Genomic DNA, 23,383 nt, shown 5'->3' with positions numbered 1-23,383 from the left:
AAGCACTCATACATGGCAAAGACGTTAACTGTTTAACACAACGTTCCCATTATTTTATTGTCCCTTATATTGTTTTATTTTATTTCCATTTCCACATATTATTCATAAGGAATAAGGGTGTACTATTTATGCATCTATATTTCCTTTCCAGTGACAACAATTTAATAAATCATAACATGAGAGATAAGTACATTTTTATCCACTGAAGTGAATTGAAGGTCTACGCTTTCCTGAACTCTGTGCTGACTTTAGTGAAGCTCCAAAGAATGGCTTCAGCTAGTATGGACCATGTTGCAAAGTGATTAAAATAAATAGATTAAACAGTTATCTCTCATTTAGTTCTATGTTTTTTGTTTTGTTTTGTTTGTAGTTTAGCATGACGTGTGTGTATGTGTGTTTTGGAGGAATCCTAGGATGTATCACATTACAGGAAATATGACAAGAAAAGTGGTTGAGCTAACCACAATTTGAAAACATTTTTGCATAATGAATTTTCTGTTTTTTCTTTCCCTAAAAAGGCTCATTTCCCCCCATGCCTGTTGGAAATCAGCTGATATATAAAAGCTGGGGGTATCAGGAAAGGTTCAGTCAGCAGATACACTTAGAAGAAAACTAGTGTGTATCAAAAAATAAATAAAAAATAAAAGAAAAACCAAGCTTGTCATAAAACCCAAAGTCTGTTTCCACTTTATTTAAAGACATAGCATTTATTGTTCACCCTCCTTTACTGCTATAGTTCCCCTCCACAAGGATGATCAAATTTCTCTTTTCAGAGAAATCCCACTCTGCTGGATTTCAAACTCTTCCTCAGCGATGATTTTGCCACCACTTGTTGGGTGGACCATGCTCATTAAAATATCTAGTAAACTACTTCTGATGTATCGAGAGAGTATGTAAAGTAAATCCAACTCTGTCTGTTTATGATACAGAATAGTGACACATATAGCTTTACCCAGGAAAAAAAAGTGACTGAAAACACAAGGAACTACTTGATATTAATTAACCAAGGATAATTCTTCTACTGTTCAAAGATTTTCTCTCTTCCTTTCACATCTTTTTTACCCTCATAACACAAACTAAAACATAATATAAGGCAAGGAGAGAAGTCATCTCTGCTTAAATGACTTCAGTTTACAAATAAACAGTATACAGTAGTTCCACTGAATTGACTAGAAACTGATTAGCTACTTAAGTTTAAGCATATACCTAAATGTTTGGAAGGTCTGATCTTTAGAAGGTTTCAAATAGTTTAGTGTATTAAACGTATATTAAGAAGACCCCCTGGTTTTGCTCCTGAGGCTGAAAAGGTTGTGACCTGTTACAATTACTTGACAAACCAGTCACAGTTTTCTGGTAATATGACTAATTTCACAGTTCTTTGAGATCTGAAGATAAGCATAAAATTCTACATTCCCCTAATACTCTCATTGTACTTTGGGCACGTGTAACATGTGTTTTGCAAGAGTTTAAGTTGGAACAGAAATTTTACCTAAGAATTTATTGTACCACATTAATCGTAATAACCTTGTGAGCATTTTTTAACCATAAAGATTTAAATGAAATTCTGCCCCAAAAAAGTGTAAATCTAGAATCTCTTTATTGAAGTCATTGGATATGTTCCAAACTTAAACAACCACAAATAAAAATAAAGCCTGGCTCCATATCGTCAGCTACAATCAACCATATTGAGAAAGAAGATGTACTGCAGATTATTTTTATATAATTTGTATTTGGAAGGGACATATTTATTGTTGTCTCTTGATATGATGTCAGACAAGAAAAGAATGGTCATTTATTCTTACCCTTGCAAAATTAGCCTCATAGCTTTGCAGTATAAGATGAACACAAGACTGAGTCATGGTTACAGTATGCCGGGTGTGGCTGCAAAAGAAAGAAATATTCTTTACCTTGACGATATCTGTTACTCTTTTTTTTTTTTTTTTTTTTTTTTTCTGGGGGAGAGCAGGGGGAGGAAGGGCAGGGAATATTCTATCTGTTCTATCTATTATCGCAGATAGTTCTAACGTTTTTGTTCCCAGCAAAATTAGCTAGGTATGCCAGCTGAGTGGCGTTCTCACTGAATATTTGGTATATTTTGCTGAAGCAAAACCAAAGTCTGCTAAGAAACCACAGGAAATCTTAATGAAGTTTGAGCAAAACCCTTAGAACCTACACTAAGTTTGAAAGTCCCTAAAATTTCCCAAAGAGGGGTGCTGTTTTCACAATAAGCATTTCCAGGTTCCTGTGAATTCTGCCTAGAAAATATATCAGTTTTTAAATGGGAATTTCACTGTTAGGCCAATTCCTTTCTCTTCCCACAACAATCAGTGACTGAGGTGTAACAGCAGTATGGAGCTCCCACTTGGGGGAGTCTCACCAAAGTTCTACCAGGAAACCCTCGGGGTGGTGACTTCTTAGACTTCTGGGTTGGTTGTTGTGTTGTTTGGTTAGTTGATTGTTTTTGTTTTGTTTGTTGGTTTGTTTAGTGCTACTAATCTGTCTAACCTATCCTAAAATGAAAGAAATTGTTACCCATTTTAATGTTTGCAATATTCTGTGCCTTTATAATAATACTAAGATTGATACCATGATTAAACTAAACATTTATTTATTTAAGATACTAAGAAATGTTTGACAAATCTCATGTATGTATCTGAACATTACATTCTGGATTAATGTCTTTTTACAATATGAAACTGCTAAGCAGTCCTGTAAACATTGTTGCAGGCCTGAAACAGCTTTTTCTCTGCTTCAGTGCTTAACAGATGGGAAATTTGCTGAGATGACACACAGAGCACCAGGCAGGTGTTGGCGTTACAGCTTGTTCTTTCAGATCTCAGAGAACAGGAAGCTCTGAAAAGTTTCTCTTTGTAACATTTCCCGTATTTGCACCTGGTCTATATCTGTTTTGTATTTGGCTCTGCCAGAAAGCACCTTTTAATATGACTTCTAGTAATAAATTACCTTATGAATCAAGGTGCTTGGGATGCATTTTAAAGTGGAGGCTGCCATTCACTGACTCTTCTGAAGATAATTTTCACTATGCATAGTCAGTGTATCCCAGAGCAATATCTATATGCTAAAATTCAGACCTGATGCTTTTCTGCTTAAATTCTGTAATTTAGTTCCATTACAAAGCTTCTCACTTCTCATGTGAGGAAGCATAAGGGCATATTTGAGAAGAAACTTGGGCTAATAAGACTTCAAGTCTCTTTCATTTCTGTTAGGTTCTTGTACCCAGCACTGCCAGGTCCTGTGTGAAAGCCCTCAGATCTCATCCCAGAGGACTGCAGCCACATATTGCTCCAGAATGACAAATTTTCAGTTCTCTTCTTAAGTTAATCAATACTTTTTAATCACACACACACACACACACATATATACACACACACAAAAGACAAAATATCATACCAAAACATTTCAAAACAAATAAATTTTTTTCTTCTGAAGCCCCAAAAATTATTTCCAGGAACCCAGTTCACACACTGCTTTTGTGACAAGCCAAGAATATAAGAAGGAGGCATCACAGAATTTGCTGGCTATTTCACATACTGCCAATGAAGCAAACAGGAGTTATTCTAGACAAGTTGTTCCTTCTGCTTTAGACTGTGTTTCACTCAAGTTTCACTTGACTTCTTTTTTGCTTTGTATGTCTCTTCATATCCCATTTTAGGAATTATGTTGACATGTCATCATTAAAGTTCTACATTTTCTAACAGCATCTCCATTAAGGCCTGTGAGAAAAATTGCTTTCTTTTCCTGATGTCTGTTAAATGCTGAATGTAGTACAGTTATCTGAAAGAAACCATGGGTAAGCATCTGCATTAATATAATAATAAAAAACTAAAACACAGCAATAAAGTGACTTTTTCTTTAAAAATCATTAGTGTGTTCAAGGCCATATGCAACCCTGAAATGAGCAGTGAAGGGAGTTACATAAATAGCAACATTCCCTTGTTTTATGTCAAATTATGATATCTACTGATAATAAAATAATAAAATCACTATCAAGATGATTAATGAGTTGTCAGAGAAAGAAGGTCAACAGAAAGTAATTTTAACGTATTTAACTTTTAACATGATTTTTCATGGAAACAAGACGTGTGTGAATGTGTTGTAAGTGTATTTTTTTTCTGACCATCTGGTTTCTCCTAAAAACTCTTGAACAGCTTGGCAGATATTAAACAAATTTTGTAGAAGGGTGTATGTGGTTTCTATGAAAATAAATGGCCAAGCAGAAAATACAGACCATTCCGTTTCTGAACTTTGAGAAAATGTGCAGAGTCAGTTTGTACATTACTAACCAATAACAAATCTGCATGGGAGAGGCATCTTATAAATACTCCGAAATAGGGAGAGTTGCTTCATTTCTAGAAACCAAAACAAGTCAAATGTGAGGCACACACTGGTAACAAAATAAACCAGTCCTTGTGATCATTGGGCTACCTGGTTTGAGAAATCACAATATTTTTGAAAGAAAGTAGAAATATCTACCACTATTTTTTTTTTTTTATTATTTTTTTTTTTTTGTTGAGAACTGTTTTGTTTTGTTTTGTTTTGCTTTGAGAATAGTCTATTCCTTGCTGGGCAAATCGGACATTATTACTTGTTGTCACTCTAAATATTATGTTGATCCTGGCAAGAATCTATATTTATTTTGCTTCGGTAATTATTGTTTTATGTCTAACCTAATGTTTCCTGGATTGATTCACTGGACTGTAAATTATCTAGGTCAAGGAAATAATTTAAATTTTTGAAACTGCTATTCTCTTCTGAGTTACAAAAAAATACTAAAACCAGTAAGCATGCTAGTTTAGAAAAAGATGGGAATTAAATAGGTTTAACTTTTCTTCCAGAAGAATATTTTATTTTATTTTATCTAACTATACTGTTCTCAATAGAAATTACCTTTGTGGTTTTATGCCTAGAATTTGCTCCTGTATCACTGTTCCCTACAAATGTGAAGACATCTTAGAAAACCTCTTCAGTAGCTAGATTTATTTTTCCTCAATATAATGCTGTCAGCAAAGTAGAGGCTTTACCTGCAAGGAAAACATTACAGCACATGACAGTACATCTCTTATTAGCCTGCTAATAAAACAGGTTCTTTTAAGTTCATAACCCCTAATGTTCTTCTGCAAAATAACTTGGGCAGAGCTCTAAATCTTTCATTAGTGACAGCCAAAAGTAAATAATCTATTGTAAATGATGTAATTTTCAAAGCTTATTACTTTGTCCTTGTAAGTGTCATAACAATGCTTGATGGCAGCTTTCATAGCTGACACCTCACAGAATCCCTTTTGGCAAAATTAATCTACTGTTTTTAAAAAGTGCTTATTATCTATACATACCAATGAAACCATTGGAAGATTCCCCTGGGTTCCAGTGAACTCTGAGTCAGGTCACTCACAGATTAATGGGCTTTAAGGCTAGAAGGAATTGGTAAGATCACATGGTAGATCAGTAGCAATTTAGCAAATAAATGCTGCATCAAGCTAGCAACTTGTTCTTGAATGAGAACATATCAGTTAAAAATGAACCCCAATGTAATGGTATCAGTACAGATAATATTCTACCAGCTAAATTGTAGAAGCTTAATGGGAATATGTGCTGGGAATACATGCTGGGAAGAGCTTGGAAGAGAGTCATTAAACATGGATTCCTGCTAATCAAAATGACACAGCACAACTCTGATTTCATAAACCACATTTAAAGGGGAAAAAAAAAAGTACTAGAGAAGCATAGATACATGGATAGGCTTTCTGCTGCCTTTGGGGTATCCATCCTTATTCAGAGATGCAAATATCCTTACTTCAGATATAGGTGTACACTGGTCATCCTTGCAGGATGGCTGTGGCTACTCGAAGAACACTTTATTAATAGTCAACAAATTTCTTTTAATACCCAATCCAAGATTGTTCAGGGTCAGCCTATATCTATTTGTTCTTGTGCCAACATTGTTCTTTTACTTAAACAGTTCTGTTCCCTTGTGGTGTTTATCCCTGAGGAGAGCAATCTTATCCCCTCTCAGCCTTCCTTTTGCAAAGTTAAACAAGTCACACCCTTCCACCTCTCATTAGTCAGGTTCTCCATTCCTTCTGTCACCCCAGTAGCCTTCACTGCATTGAAAAAAACTAGTTTCTGTTCATTTTATTGCATGTCTTTGACCAGAGTTGTGACTATTCCAGGTGACTCCACACCAAGGCCTAGCACCATCAGCCTGCTCCTTGGCTGTCTTTCTGGAATTGTCCTGGTGGGGACATTTCAAAGGTACATTTGTCTTTTCTCATGGATCTATGGCAGTTTATAGCCTTGCTGTATTTCTTCTTAACTATTTCCCACTAAGAAGGTGCAAACCTATGACAAATGTTTTGTTTTGTTTTTGTGGTTTTTTTTTTTGTTACCAGACCCCAAATTGTGTGCTCATAACATGTAATGAAACTCCATGCAGATGACATTCTGGACTAAATCTCTTCAGGACAGATGAAACAGTAGCAAGAGACTTGCATGCATGGGTAAGAGCACTTAAAGATGAAAGCGTGGAGTGAAATTGCTAAATCTTGTCATTTAACCACAATAGGATTAAGAGTAATGCTTGCTCATACAATAATAAGCATTTAGAGAGAGAGAGAAGGAAGGAAAAAAAATAGTAGCATCCAAGTGCAGATAAATAAAAACAAATATCGTAAGTCAATCCACAGTGGCTAGATTCATTTGCTGGTAAAGTCTTTTATATTTGGTAGGATTTTTTTATATATATATTATTATTATTATTTATACAGTGAACATTAATATTCTTAATGCTTTCAAACCTTAAAATAAGGAAAACATGAAAAGAATTTTTTGTTGTTTGTTTTGCCTACATGCCAGCCTGTGTAGAAAAGGCTGTCTTAGATTAAAGTTGTAGAAAATAACTTCACAACTTGCTGACTGTTTGTATCTCCCACATCTTAAGCAAAAGGCCTTAACAGTGGAAAGTGCTTTCAACCTATCCTTGCAACCCCTAGTAATGAAGCACTGCAGTGAAATAGGAGTCAAGGTGTCTCATTTCTATAATGAATGTCCCAATGCCCAAACAGAGTCAGCATTTTCCTTCCTGCTTAGTGTGTCTCAGTGTTTTCTTTCTGCAGTTTCCAGAGGATGGATGGTAACAAGGGTAGTTAAGATAGCCATTCAACACTGAGGTAGTCAGATTACTCTAAGGTAAAGAGACATTATTTCTCTCAGGTAGAACAGAACACTAAGCCCCTGAGTCTGTGTGTCTAAATAAATACCTTCAATATCCAGTAACAGGAAAGGAAACGTGATCTTTCACTGGTTCACGTCTTCTTTTTTTTTTTTTTTTTTATTTAATATTTTCTTACAAAACCTGGAAAGCATTCATTTTGCACAAAGTGTTTTGCTAAGAGGTGTGGGGTGAAAGCAAGGACCAAGCTGTTGTTTGTACAGCAAACAACAAAACATATTTTGATTCAATATAATTTTGTTTTCTTTGAATTTTCTGGATCAGCAGCCAAAACAGAACTTATTTTCTGCTTCCTATTCCACATCTTAGTCACTGCAGCTTCTTGCAGCTGCATGTTTTGACACTTTGACAGAAACTTCAAGGTCTGCCCAATGGCTAAGGAGGAATGACTCTCATTTGGAAGTGCTGTCTGAGGCATGGGGACTGCTTTTTAAAGGGGAACTCTGATCTTGAGATTGAACTGTTTTCCCTTACCTTTTAGGTCCTCATATGTATGATAGTGAAAGAACCACTCAGCAGTGACTTATTTCTTATACCAAAATGGTATTTGCTACCACCAGAGAATACTGGCCTTTTGATCTGATTGTGCATGAAATGTTGTTATTATGGTATTACCTATTACTGAGGTATACCTCAGGCACTGCCTTTTGCTCTCCCAAAAACTGCATCTGATCAGCTAGAATTTCCTCATCAGCAGTTTATAAACAAGGTCATTGTGTTTCCTTGTGCATTCATGCAAATTTAAGGGCAAAGTACCACCTCACAAGGATAACTGCTTTTGACAGTTTATACTAGATGAAGTTTATTTTAGTCTCCCAGTTCAAGCCCTGAATCTTTCCGTTAATGCATATATATTAAAGAAATCATGGGGAGAAAAACAAAACAAAACAAAACAAAACAAAACAAAAAGAAAAAAACATTTTGCATTTGCATTGATCACACCTTCTGTGTTCACCATGTCTTTTTGTTCAAAGATATTTTTTTTTCAGAATTGGTACATCACTGTCTCTGACTTCTTTAATGTGTAATCCTTCACTCCCTTCATTTGTAGTGCAGGAAGTCTTCAGCCCAAAGCATATCTTATGCCATCAGACATCCCTCAGAGATACACATTGGCAACTTCCTCAGAGAGGGACACTGCTTTCTCTTTTGAAATGTTAATTATTAACATTTTGTCAAGCAGTAAGAATTGTGTTTTTATGTCAGACTGTTTAGTTCCTGTTATTTTCTGTACAGTTCTGCAAGGTCTCAGAGGTTATCTGTCATTTGTCCTAGCTTAAAGAATATGCTTTTGTAAGCAAGTAGACTTGGCTAGAGGTGTAAAGCTGAAGAACATGTGTTATATATGATTTTCAATTCTTACCCATTGCATATTAAATCTGAATTCTCAACCAAGTAACACCAGCTTGTCAAAATGACTAAATTTGTATTAGCAGAAAGTTTAAATTCCATAAAACAACATTTCACAAGGTTATTAAATAATAATAATAATAATAATAATAATTGTTTGTATAAGAGCAGCATAAGCATGAGGAATAGTTTTCAATTACACCATTCAGCAGTGACTTTGTAATTGTTTTTTTATTACATTTTTGTTTAGTTAAGTTTGCTATTTCCTATAACATTTTTTTTTTAATTGTGGCTGTTATTTTTGTTTTCCTATAACATTTTTTTTTAATTGTGGCTGATATTTTTGTTTTCACAATTAGAGAGTAGCACATGAATTTACTTTGACTTAACAGTATGCAATTATATGATGCAGTCTATATTACATGATGGTGTCAACTAGAAAAATAGCAGATATTTTAAAAGAGCTAGAGGAACACATCTATTTAGGCCCTTTTCCTCATTGCCTCTACAGAGTTAAAAAACAGAGACATACATTGCACAAAACACAACCAAAATAAGTTCAAAATCGGTTTGGCAGCAATATTTAAAGACTAATTCTGAAAGATGTTAAAGCTATGAACTGGAGATGTATCAGACTTTTAGAGTACTTATTGAGAAGCTGTGGAAAATATTTGGGTCAGTTCAGTTCAGTTACCAGAACTTTTATCATTTTCAGAATCCAAAGATGATTAAGAGCCATATTTTTGTGATATTTGATAAATGTCAAAGTTTTCCAACCCTGTTGATTTGTGTTTCCCTGTATGGGAAAGCAGATAGATTTGAAGACTCTTTATATGTTCAACAACTAACTAACTAACTAAATAAAAATTAAATGGGAAGGATGAGAGTAAAAAAAAAAAAAATACAAAGAAATGGAAGTATGAAGTATTAGAAGTATTATATTAAAGTATTATCACATAGGATTGCCAAAATGAAATTTATCTGCTTTTCCAGATAATTTTCCTGATAATATCTGTAATTTTTGGAATTAGAGCTGTGGGGTTGAACCACTTCTCAGTGAAAGTTTTGCAATACTTGTTGCTTACAAGATGTTAAATACAACTATTAACGTTTCCACATCACTTGGAATTAAGATGAAAAAGAAGAAATGAATGTATGCTTTCCATTGATTTTTTCTGAAGTTCTTCGACACTGTCATGGAAACTCTAAGAACCATTACTCCTTCCTTCCTTCCTTCCTTCCTTCCTTCCTTCCTTCCTTCCTTCCTTCCTTCCTTCCTTCCTTCCTTCCTTCCTTCCTTCCTTCCTTCCTTCCTTCCTTCCTTCCTTCCTTCCTTCCTTCCTTCCTTCCTTCCTCCTTCCCTCCCTCCCTCCCTCCCTCACAATACAGAAGGTCAGTGGTCTTCTCTGCCACATGCAGAGTGCATTCTTCAAGAAGCACCTGAAGTAAAGCCCCAGGTTATTGTAGAGGGTGTCTGAGATTATGGTACTTTCAAGATGCCCTTATGTACCTGTTACATGGCAAACAGAGAGACAGGCAACAGTGACCTGATGCAAATGTTTCTTCAGCTATTAATTACTAACAAGCCCTAAATAAACCCTCTTTCTCTCTGGCTGTGGCAGCAGCAGTAAACTACACCCCTACAGATGGGAAGAGGCAACTGGTAAATCATACCTTATTCTCTGTGACTGGATGGACAATTGTTAGCAGCAGCAGAACCCATTGTAGTATTTATTTTTCCCATATCCTTCTTCTTTTGCTGTGATTCTGGCAAAAAGCTGATACTGTTTGGGAACAAATAGATTTCAGCGATGTCAGGATTTCTGTATTATTTTTTTCCTTTGCACAGCAAATAACACATCAGTACTGTGGCTCATAAATACTCAGAAATGCCAGTGTCCACAAATAATATGATTCACTTTGGGGTTTTAAAGGGACCTGGAAAATACAACCACATACGTTTTAGGAAATCTCTCATTTGTCATGCTAAAAATTATAATTTGACCTTTCCTATTAAAATTTATTGTCACATTCCAAAAGCCCACCAGAAGCTTTGCAGGCCTGCTTCTTTGTGACATTGTACTTTTCCATAGACACTTTCAAGAGTACATTTTTTTCATATGATACCAATGCACAGCCTGGGAGGCTGTTCTTATAGGACCTGTTCTCCTTACCTTATGTTTTCATTTGATCCAGGAGGCAGTATTATCTTACCGACAGCTGTCAGCATGGAAGGTTGGACTCTGCCAACTTCTCTCTGTATGGCAGTGCTTTTTCATGGGACCACTGAACTTGGTAACTGTCCTTTTTAACAAAACAGATTGTGAGGAACCTGTCACTAGAAACAGCAGTAACTACAAAACATCTAATATTGTTGCCTTTCCCAAGAAGGAAGCATAACTATGGCCAGCATCCACACACATAACATGGCCAGGTTCATGGCTCCAGGGTGTTTGCAATCATATTTGCTGCCTCTGAAAAGACTTGCTAAAGTCTGTTGAGCCATGCTGCTGGAATGAACTGATGAAATCATAAGAAGCAATAGCAAGTGTTATGTTCAGATTGCTAGCAGACACAGACCTCGCCTCCTTTTCTCCTGAAGTAACCTTCTGGGGCATATTTGTTCTATGATTGTTTTCAATGTGTTTTATCATGCTTAATGTCCCCACCCTCTTGGGATCATAGCCAAAACTGTCTCTGCATCTGCAGAATGTTGGCAAATGGCTGTTGTGCCATTCAATAGTATTGGATACTTAAGCTGAAGTAGTTTAGCAATTATAAGCAGAGATGGTCTCTACTGAGTAATATTTGGTCTCCTCACAGGGAACTTCTCTGGCTAGGTGCTGTGGAAAAAAAAAATCTTGCCAGAATTGAAAGTAGACCACTGTTACAGAAGGAACAGATAATCTCTGGGAAATGGCCAGCAACTCTTGAGACTTTGAAGAAGTTATCTCAAGTGATCCTAGCCTGACTAGAGATTATCTTCCTCTTCCACGTCATTAATGTTCTTAAAGTGATGGGCTGTACCTCAAGGTCAGAGTTCGGCTTAGGCAAATTCATATTCACCAATTCCTGGGATGCATGTTGCAAAACTTCCATATTAGTGGAATAGCTTCCTTTTCTTCCAAAAGTTAACTTTCTTCTATTTCTCCTTCTTCAGTACTGCTCAGAGGAATACTGCCCATGAACAGCCTGTACTGCTGTTCCTAGAACCATAAACTCAGTTTGTTGCACTGGGAATTGTGAGGCTGCCAGATCAAACAGCAATATTGCGTTATCAGAGGTATTTTTCTCTCTTCTTTGAGTCAAAGACTATTAATAATTCCCAATACTCTTTTTCATCATTCAGGAAGTATACTTAAGTATGTAACCAGCCTGCTCTCATGCTGCTACTATTTCTGTTCCTCTCGGCAGTCTCTTCCCAGCACAATTGTAAACAGGCCCCGTTTCAAATGACCAAATTTTCAAATATGAGGGGCAGACTGCAACTGTGACCAGAGTTTGCTATAGTGAGCCAAGAGCATCATCAGTGTGAACTCAGTCAATGGATACATGCAATAACATGTAACAGAAACAGAACTTTCTGACATCGAACTGAAATGAAATAGTAAAGCCCCAATAGTATAAAATATTTTTTTCAATTATCTCAAGCATGTTACTGGAAATTTTGTTGAACCCAATACAATTTATGGCTTCAATTTACTAGTATTTTCTGTGGGAAAACACCATTAGTGAAAAAAAAAAAAATTGACCAATTTTAAAGAAAACTTAGACACTCATAGATCTGATCTTTAGAATATTCTCTGATTGCCTGAAAAATCCATCCTCTGTTCAAGGGTGCCAGTATTTAGGAGCAAACTGAGGAGCTAAAATCCAACTAAAGACACATGAATGAACAGCCACCTGATTTTACTTGTGCAGTAAAAAGTCTATACAGCAACTATTGGCATATATGCACTACAGCTAAATAAAGTGTTAGTAATGAATCTATTAAGTAAACTGAAATGCATAGCAGACTCACAAGTGCCAGAGGCAACATTTTTTTTTTAATCTTCCATCTTCCAAATACAAATATGATATCTTCAAGGAGTCATCCTGAGTTAATAATTCATTTCATCCTCTGTAGCTGTAAACATCCTGGTATGACAGACAAAATATTTAAATTATTCTTGATTTATGACCTTATTTTATTCCATGGCTAGGATGCCTCTAGCATGAGTTTCTCTAAGGTGAGAGAGCATTAGGCTTAATCTAAAATTACTTCACAATGGGTTGAGAATTAATCATCCATATGATCTCAAACATTTTACACTACCCTGAACTCATTAACTTCTTGTTTCCTATGTGTGTATGACACAGATACAGATATACATCCACATGTATGTTCTGTCACCTCAGCATAATTCTTGGACCCCACAATTGTTAAGACTTTCAACAGGATATGACAGTCTTTATGCCACAGAGAAACTCATCTACTAACAGAAAAATCTCCACATGTTAAACTTGGGCAGCGTTGTGTCTCAGGGATTTGAATTCACTGTTACGTTATCCAACGCTCTTCCAGAAAATCTGGATTTCTTGTATGTTCTGTGTCATGTCTGTTAGTGGGTATCTGAGATTCCTTAAAGCATCTAAAATTACTTAGGATGCTGTGTTTAAGCAAGTGAATCCTTCCCAGTATTGTCTCTGAACTGAAGCAAATTCTGTATTATGAAATACGGTGTGAGTCAAAGATTTAGTTCAGTATTGGACTCCTGAGCAAAAACTGATACGATAATTTCTATCAAAAATTCTTAAGGAACAGGAGATCTTCCCAGAATAGTTACTGTTCAAAAGTCAGGATATTCACCCTCTTAGTACACATAGACAAAACCCATGACAGACTTCTTGTCAACTCTGAACTAAAGCAAAAATGTAGTTATAAGGGGTAAATCTACATTTTTGTTAACTATTGTTTATTTTCCAATTACCGTACTAAAGACAATCTATAAATACAACAAAGTTCTTACAATTTCAGTGTAAAGTTGACATTTTCTACCTGTATGAATAGTCCAGTTTCTTAAACATATGGGCATAAGGCCTGAGTTTGTTTTTCTTTGGATATTTGGAAGAAAAAGAAACTTAGTTACAACTTTATGATTTATTTTGCCTTTATGATTTACTAAATTGTGGTTACCACATACTGCAGATTCCCTTTCCTCTGTTTTTTTCTAGTTCTGGTTTTCTTATTCTGCATTAATTCTGACTCCATGTGCCTTTCAGAATTGCAGCATTGAAAACTCAGCTGGATTCCATAAATAAAAAATGCTATCTGATTCCAGATAAAGAGAGAGAACAGAAGTTGTCTCACAGTAGGCTTATACTCGAGTTAATTGTATTTACCTCATTTTTTTTCTCAAATAAAATACATTTTTTTAAACAGCAGTCACAACAATTCATTTTCATGATAACTGACATCTGCTAATGCAACTTCTAAGTCAAATGAGCAACAAGCCCAAAGAAGAATTCAATAGATTCACACAGATCGTTCTACTTTTCCTTCTGCATCTATCCCTCTTAGTTCATGCTGTTCCTGAAAACTATTTTTGCAATATCTAGATGAAATAATTAATCCTCAATTATCACAAGACAGATTTGTTAATCACGCTTGATAATTTATGGATTTTTATTTCCCATAGTATTAGAAAGCGACCATTGAAAATAATTAATTAGTTTAGAATTTAAATAAATCTTGTTAGTATATATTTTAACTTTAAAGTTTAAAACAAACAAATGAACAAACAAACATCTAACATAAAGATGGCAATTTCTGCAGCTACATAAATTGATCATTAAGTCTAACATAAACAAGCATACTTCAGGAAGCACTGATTTCAGTGTCGTCATCTCAAAACAAGGGCAGTCCCCTGAATCAGAACAGTATCAATATACAGCCTGGCAGCCTCATGGTTAAGACACTTTCTAGAGAGACATGGATTTTGGTTTATTCATAATGTTGAAGGTCTTGAACTACTTCGTCCTATACTCTACCAAAGTGCACTAATCCTTAAGGTGTTCCGCAAACAGAGCACACCTCATACCCTTTAAATTTAAAGAAAGTGGACCAAATAACCATATTTTGTCTGAAGTTAACACGAAACAGGACAGGTAAATACTTGGGCAGATAAATTTCCAGACTACTGATCAGATTTAGGTTTCAAACGTCCTTCTTAATCCTAACAAGATGGCAGCCACTGAAGGGAAGAATGTAATCTTGTGCATGACTACCAAAAATATAGCACTGTTCAGCAGAGCTTCCAAGTCTCAGTCTTGGATTTCGATTATTAAAACTCATCTTCAGCCCCACTTTTAGCTTTTTAATATTTTTGTAGATGTTGGCTTGAAAATCCCCGAGTCCCGTGAACTAGAGTAATTGTACTGCTACAAAGAACTGGAGAGGTTTACCACAGGAAAGCTACTACTACCTTTCACCACCTTGTTGTCTGCAGTGAGGCATGCCAAGAGCTACTGGTGCTATAGTACAGTGTCAGCTACCGTTAGGACTACTTCCTTGGCATTACAAGAGCTAGTGCTTGCAGTATTGTATCAGCTAACCATTAGGACTGGTAATAATGGTTGAGAGATGTAGAGCAAAAGTGCAATAAATTAAAAATGTTAAGCACAGTGTTTTCCCAGTTACTGGTTCTTTCTCCAACTTTGCTGATTTCTGAAGCTCTCTCACCCTTTTGAGTTTGCTACTGTGTTAGCTCTGACTGATTAGTCATACACCTAAGTGAATCAGCATGAAATAATTCAGCTTCATTGGGTTATATTTAGTCATTCAACATTTGATATGTCTTAGTTCCTAGATTCCTAGTGTATGATTTTCAATTTGCACATACTTACTCTCTAAATTTTTGGAACTCTTTGCAGGCTGTTGAGACATCCTGCCTTGAACTTTCTGTGCTCCAGATGCCAGATGTGGTTAGTAACTTTGAGTTAGAGCCCAGACACTTGAAAAAGGCCAAAAGGTTCTGGAAAAAGAACCTGCAGTGATGCCAAAATCCACCCTCACTTTTCGTATGAAATAGGTACTCTGAAAATTTTAAGCAAACAAATGCTCCATCCACAGGCCCAAAGCTGAAAAAAAAAAAGGAAGAAAAAAGAAAGAAAGAAAAAAAAATGACAAAGAGACCCGGGTGCTCCAGCCTAGCAGTACAATTTGTATTTACTAGCCACTTCTAATTCATCACATACAGATTTTACTTCTGTGTACTGTATCTGGGAATCTCCTACATAATTAACTTCAAGATAACATATTTCAAGTCTACAGAAGCTAGACATTAATTAAATGAAAAGGAAAAAGGAATAACCAGGCTTACTTGTAAAAGCAAAAAGTCCAAAATTAAATAAATATACATATTCAGGAATGAACTACACTATGATAATAAGAGGCGTTGTACTATTTTTCCCTATGAAAAATTTCTTTCTTTTATATAATTCAAGATGGTCAATAGGCATTACAAAGGCAAAGAATACTTTTAGCATATTTTATAACTTTATAATTTATGAAAATAACATATTCATAAAATTTTGTTCTAACCACTGCTAATTTTTTCCTTCATCCACTACCAAATATTGATTACGTTTTTTTATTCCTTCATCCCCTACCAAATAATGATTCCCTGTTTTTTTGTTTTGTTTTGTTTGTTTGTTTGTTTGTTTTTGTTTTTTGTGTATTATAAACTCTGCAGTGATACTGTCTTTGGAATGTGGGATCATGATCACACCAGATTCTTAGTTCTTACAAGCATAAGAGGCACAGCTTGTACAAAACTAATTTAGATTCATACAGAAACTGTGACCTTAGTGCTTGACCTTTATCTCACTAATTCCAAGAGGAGAAAGAACAAAAACCTGTACTTTAAAAGTGCTAAATGTATCGCATATCAGAGTTTCTTTCTCATTTGAACAAGAATAATTTTTCTGAGGTATTGAAACAGATAAATTCATTAAAAGGCACTTTGAGATATACATATATGCTTTTCTTGGCAATGAACTATATCAGCCCCACCTAATGCCACCTAAGCCAGGAAGAAAAGTATAAACTCATTCTGTAAATATTATTGCCATTTTGCCAGGTTGTACCAGTTTGGGGAGTTCATAATGGGATAATTTATCTTTCAAATAGAAATTAGTGACATGGAGAACTGGAATATTTCCTAGGTTTTGAAAGGTATACAGAATAGGTGTATACATATGCACACGCATAAATGTATTTTGAAGACTGAATGTATATTAATATAGAGGGAAAGACAGAATGGAATATGGAATATACCTAAAGTAGGTAAAAAAAAAAATAATCAGACTTGCTTCAAGAATAATCTGTTTTCTCTTGAAAAAAAAAATCTGAGAAACATGGAATAGATTTAGTTCACTTAGTGTGCATGATAGTGCTGCTATAATACTGAAAACATGAGTGTTCTCATTCTGAATAAAGACCCACATATCTCACAATCCTGTCTTTGACAGTCATCAGAGCAAAACAGAAGATACATATTTTGCAATTCTTTTACAATATACTATCCCACATTCACTGCTAGTAACTTTGCATTTAATTAAAATATTTTTTCTTAAAGATTTCCTGAACCCATGTAAAATTACCACATTGCATGGCAATCAGTTACACAGTCTAGCTGCATTATGTATACTGTAGTAATTCTATAGCCATTAACATGAATATGCAAATATTCCCTTCAAGTTAAACATTGATACTCAGAAGTGGAGCTGGAGCCAAATGAGCAGACACCTAAAGTACAGGGTGCAGATCTGTGCACTGCAAGCATAAGATCTACCCTTGCTCGCAAGCTCAAAGCAACTCAGCAGAAAACTTTCCTCTTTAGATCACCCATCTAACATTCTCCATGGACTGTATAAAAAGCCTAAATGCATCATTTAAGTGATCTGAATCTACCAGCTGGGACAAGGTGACTCATATTTTGATGTTGCATCACTTACTTGGGGGTGATTGAATTTATTTTGGTCATTAAATGTAGATTTATACATGATACATATATATGTATAGCAATGCCAACTGGCATCATAAGCCTGAGAAAAAGTTCTGTTGATGTGGACTTCTTTAATTTCAGTGCTGGATTATGAGTATCTTCAGATCACCAGAGCACTTTAATTAAACTCTGTTGAAGACTTCTGCTGCAATACTGTAAATTACCTTACAGATTTTGCTGTCTCAGCTGCTTAGAAATGGATTACGTAGTCCTTTGCACCTAGACTGTGATTTACAAGCCAACCTAAAATTTCCCTCCAAAACTGGTAGGATGTTTTTACTATATCCTTGTATATCTAATAAAAGTTTATACAGAACATACTTATCTTGTCAGAGCTTCATTATTTGAGGCAAAAGAAAAGGTAATAATTAGAAAACATTAAAAATTATTAATTGAAGGTTTCACTTACAGGCATGCAGTCAAGTAATATTATGAGGCTGAAAATTTTATCTTTGTTTTTCTCCAGGCTGACAATACAACTAGACACGTTTGTCTAATAAGCCTTAAAAACCCATGACAAGGCTGGCAGAGAATTTGAAAATCAATTCTATGGAAAATTCTCACATTTCACAGTTGTGTTTATTACTGGAAAGGAATTCACAGCCATGAAATCTCACAACTATTCATGGTATGGAAATTCTGGGTGGAAAAAAAAAAAAAAAGAAGCAAGGAAATTGAAACATAACAAGAAATAGTACATATAACAGAAACTATACAATGGCATAATACAACTAATAAGATATAAAATCCCTAAATGATGCAAATTCAGAATGAGACATTCATTTGGCCAAAATGAATCATGTGGTTGTTAACGAAATAAGAATATTCTTGTTCTAACATTATTTCTACACTTAGCAAAACAAATGTGGTTCCATAAGAGAGAAGGGATTTCCTAATACTGAAACATCGAATATCCCTGCTCACAGAGAATAGTGACCTGGAATGTTGTGTGGTCCAGGGAGCTAGAATAATGAAGTGATCTAGTCTGATTCCCTTCATATTTACAAAAATGCTCAGTGTGTCACTGAGCATCTGAGTTTCAGAGATTTTTGGTTGAGCAATTCTCTATGTTCCTTCTCATATTCCTATTTTGGATTTTTAACTTCATATTTTTCAGAATTTTTTTTCACTTACCATTTCAAAAGACTAAGAACTGATCCTTAATATACCATACATTATACTGTTATTCAATAATGTTACAGGGCATGAAATAGTTAAAATAGGAGTAGTATTTAACTGATTGAGAATTTCACAAAATCAACTAATCTTATTTAATAGTATATCAGTAAGATATGACAATCACATTCCAAGAAATTAAATTCAGTCACATACAGCAGAACTTGTAGATCCATAAAAATACATCTATATCTCAGGATTTGTATATATGTTTCATTTATATAGACAGACAGACATAAATTAACAGTCTGCCTAGCTAAATACAAATTTGTTCAGCTCATTCACTGGTCATGTTTCAAAATTTAAGGCAATAAGTAGAAAACAATAAAAGGAAGGTAATTATTGTGTCCTCTTCTTTATAGTTCACTTTGTGTCTGGCCTAATGAAATTCCAGTGTTGCCCTATATGACAAAAAAGCCAGAAGTACTACTCAAGCACTAAAGCAGCTTAAATTTCAGTGGGTAAACAACACCTCTCAAATGGGAGATGTGTGTATTTGAACCTTTCCCAATCTCTCACAGAAAAAAAAAAAAAGGAACCACAGACTAGGCAAATATTCTACTGTAGAATTATTTTGACAAGCAAGAGTTGCACAACACTATAAGCTAATGAGCGCTGCCCCAGTATTGTCTACAAAGGCCAGCTCAGTATCTGTGCACACCGCTTTGTCACGTCACAGCACATAGAACCAGTCAGGATTCTGGCAGACTCCACGCAAATGGGTTTATGCATGTACTAGACAAAGATTAACACAGTCAGTGAGACAGCTTTCCTGGTAAAAACAAAAACATCCAAAGGGTGCAGTGGCTGAGCACGTGTTTGAAAACTACTGCAGTCCTTTGGCAGACGTAGCTCTGCATGTCACAGCCAAAGTACACATGAAGCATGCAGCTCAGGGAAAAATAAAATATGAATGTGTGTTTGAATATATGAAAGGTCACAAGAATTAGTCATTCATTTTAATCATCTCGACCTATGCTGCATTGACAGTTTGAATATACCAGATAAAGTATTTAGTTCATATAAACATCGCTAGCAATGTGCTTACCTGTTCTAGTGTGTTCATCTTCTCCATGGCACCCACTGCTTCATAATCTCAACGCTGATGTACTCCTTCCTTAATCCCACCACCAAATCAAATGTTGTTGTATTTAAATGCAATGTCCTTCTGTAAAACTATCTTCCATTTAAATGTCTTAGTTCCATCTTCAACTTATCTGTCTAAATAACTTTTTGAAAAAATAATTTAAATTAAATATTTCTTTTTCAGTCCTACTGTACAGTGTTAGCATGAAATATCACACTCAAAATGTTAAATTAAGGAAAAGTTTAGGAAATTAAATGCTATTACATCTCACAATTTATCCCCAAAGCAGAGTTTTTTGACTAATTTGTTCAGACACACAGATTTCTCAAAGCTGCTGTGAAATAATAACCAGAACAAAGCAGAACTAGGAAAATAATAATAATCATTAAATCTATTGTTAAATCAACACTATAATTAATATATATCTATAACTATCAAATCTATGTTAAATCTATGCTGTAATTAGTAATGGGAAAATATTCAAATGTTGGCTGAGTCAAATTCCATGGAAGCACATACGTATCAGATATATCTGGACAATACTTACATTCCAAAGCAAGGCAGCTTCCTAAACAAGGAAGTTTCATATGGGTTTTACTGTAAACCAGCATATTTTGTTATTAGTTTTGTTTCTTCACAGTAGTAACCAATTACTTTTCTAGTTTTAAGTGCATTATTTTGCTGAACATCTTTTAGTTTCTGTAATCTATAATGCGCATTTCAAAGGTTCTTGGTACAGATGTATTACTCCAGCCATTTTCTGGAAAAGGTGGTAAGGGGATCTCCCTTATTCTTTGTTTCCACAGCATGAGCCTGGGTTTTTCTACAAATGTGAATGCATAATGTTATGTTACAGAGTGGCAGGGAGAAATCATTTGTGCATGTCTATCGCACATTTATATCCATAACTCTGCTGTACACTAAAATAAAAATAAAATAAAAATGAAAATAGTCTAATAACAATTCTATTCCTTCTAAACAATAATATATATATATTAATATATTTGCTGGTGAGTTAGCTTGATGAACTTACAAGTGCAATGGAAACTGTCCTTTTGCTATTTATAACACAAACGTTGAGTTCGTAGGAACCTCTGGAGATCATCAAGTCAATCCCTCATTGCTCAAAGCAGGATCATCTAGCGCAGGTTGTCCATTTAAACTTGGTAACAGTTTAAGATCTCTGGGCAACATTTTCCAGTGCTAGACCATGCTCACAGAAAAACAAAGAAACAAACAAACAAAAAAAAAAATTAAAATTTGTGTTTAAATGAAATTTCACAATTTTTATTTTGCCTCTTGCCCATTGCCTCTTATCCCATCACTGGACACCACTGAGTCTGAATGCATCTTCTGTAAACCCGCCCATCAGGAATTTATAGATATTCCTGAGATTCCCATTAGCCTTCTCTTCAATACGTTGAACACTCCCAGCCCTCATTGCCTATCCTGGTATGTCAGATGCTCCAGTCCCTTAGTCATTTTAGTAGACCTTCCATGATGGTGACATTACAGAATATCCAAGTATGTTACCATATTTGACGTGATAATGTGGATTCTAGTTTTATATGATTTCTGAAGCATATTGGAAGACTTATTAAAAGGCTTCACATAAAAAAAAAAAAAAAAAGAAATTAAAATAAAATAAAATAAAATAAAATAAAATAAAATAAAATAAAATAAAATAAAATAAAATAAAATAAATAAATGTAGTATAGGTTTACCATCTCCACAAAAGTATGTGGGAAATTCTGAGTTTCATTGCATAGTCTAAAATGTAATTTATCCAGTAAGAAGAAAGCCTTTCAGATAACTTTAATTCTAGAAAGAGATAAGTGTATTTCTGCATGTTTAAACAGCAGAAATGTAAAATGGAAGACATATATAGTTATTTATATAGTCTTAGAGGAATATACTTGTTTCTGGATATCCATGGTGAGTCTGAACTTGGCTCAGTACATCAAAGATTTTAGCTTCTTCCTAATGGTCATATTAAGTAAACACTCTTACACAATTGGGAACTAATTCATAGTACTCTGCAAATTAACTCAGCATATGCAGGTGGAGCCTGACCTCCACATAGACTTGTACTGAATTCTTCTGTTACAGCTTTTAGTATGAACAGATGGCTGAGTGTGGCTGCATTCACAAATAATAAAGGTGCTTATATCAGCATAATACGCTCCTTTTACCAAGCTGCATCGGTGAGTTCTTTAAAAACATGAACTCCTCTGTAAGCCAAGAGAATCTCAGCTGGAAAACACATAATACAATTTTCTTTATCAGCTACCAGTTGCAGTTTATTTTGTAGTTGTAACCATTTTGAATAATCAGAAACAATATTTAGTAATTGACTACTTAGGGTTATCCTTGTCTGGATTGTTTTTTTTCATTTTCACAAAATAATATCAGTATTTACATTTCCTTAAGAAAATAAGTCTGGTAGTTTTATATAGTTATTTTTGTTTCTTAATTTCTGGTTCATTTTTATGTACAAATGCTATGTACATTATGTTTTTTTCATTGCTTGTTTGTTTGTTTGTTCGTTTTTATGTATGTTTTTTTCTTTTCTTAAAAAAAAAAAAAAAAAAAAGATTTTCAACTCATTTACTGGTTTCATCTTACAACTTTGAGCCTGAAATTGACAGCAGTGTATGAAGCAACATGTGCTAAAATTTTTAATCATTAAGAATGTATTAGACTTCTTAGATTTTAGACATATAGACATACTTAGAAATTTGCTAAAGAATGCTTTAAGTATTATTATAAGTATTCTATCCATAATTATTTACAAAGCTATAGTATTAATTACCATAATTGTATTTCTTATCATCATTTATTTGTGCAATCACGTTTTGAAGAGATTCATCTCAATGAAAATATTGACTTTTTACCATTCAGAACACTATTTATTTATCCCAGCAGACTTTTCACTAAGTATATCAGTAGAGGTTTTTTCTTTTATTCTCAGATGTTCCGAACACCTCTTGAAAAACAAACAAATAATCATTTATGGTCAAAAAAATATAACTCCCCATGCTACATTAAAATGTCTTACAGTTTGGATAACCAGGGTATCTGGTTATTTCCTTTCATATTGCAGCAAGAACCACAGTTTATTTTTAGGGTTATCATTCCAAACAGAGTTAAATTAAAATAAAAGTAACAGCAACAACAAACATTTGTGATTTAAGAACTACAGATTATTTTCTCACTGCAGCTCTTTTTTCAGAGCTCAAACAAAATGATATTCTGCCCCCATTGGTAAAAAAGAAGGATGACTAATGAGGGTACTTATATTCCACTTTCATTTTGCGTTCTGCCAGGATGTTGCTCTTGGCACTCCGGTGGAGAAGCAACATGAGATTATGGTCCAGAACTCTTTCTTACCCACTCTGTGATGAGAGAAAGATGACAGCAAGTGTTATTTCTGGTAAGTACATCTCTCATTAGTTCCTTTTCTTACTTTTTTATATC

General features: G+C 34.7%; 2 long non-coding RNA genes across 2 annotated transcripts in view; one reads left to right on the top strand and one right to left on the bottom strand.

Moving 5' to 3' along the window:
- LOC137856188 (uncharacterized) overlaps positions 1 to 23,383 on the bottom strand; it is a 33,769-nt gene that overhangs the window by 4,261 nt on the left and 6,125 nt on the right. Inside the window, exons 4-13 of the long non-coding RNA XR_011096275.1 lie at positions 20,940 to 23,301; positions 20,454 to 20,729; positions 19,868 to 20,048; positions 18,053 to 18,282; positions 15,482 to 15,715; positions 12,618 to 12,733; positions 10,771 to 10,900; positions 10,271 to 10,380; positions 5,352 to 5,429; positions 1,803 to 3,795 (exon numbers count right to left, since the gene is read on the bottom strand). This is a non-coding gene — a long non-coding RNA (uncharacterized lncRNA). The remainder of the gene's footprint in view (positions 1 to 1,802; positions 3,796 to 5,351; positions 5,430 to 10,270; positions 10,381 to 10,770; positions 10,901 to 12,617; positions 12,734 to 15,481; positions 15,716 to 18,052; positions 18,283 to 19,867; positions 20,049 to 20,453; positions 20,730 to 20,939; positions 23,302 to 23,383) is intronic.
- Positions 5,544 to 23,342, top strand: LOC137856189 (uncharacterized). The gene is made up of 3 exons (XR_011096276.1): positions 5,544 to 6,270; positions 6,408 to 6,515; positions 23,233 to 23,342. It is a non-coding gene; the product is annotated as an uncharacterized lncRNA (long non-coding RNA).

This window comes from Anas acuta, chromosome 4 (genome assembly GCF_963932015.1).
Source record: "Anas acuta chromosome 4, bAnaAcu1.1, whole genome shotgun sequence".
NCBI classification, from domain to species: domain Eukaryota; kingdom Metazoa; phylum Chordata; class Aves; order Anseriformes; family Anatidae; genus Anas; species Anas acuta.
Note: the sequence above shows the minus strand (reverse complement) of the source record. Positions and strands in the feature narration are given on the sequence as shown.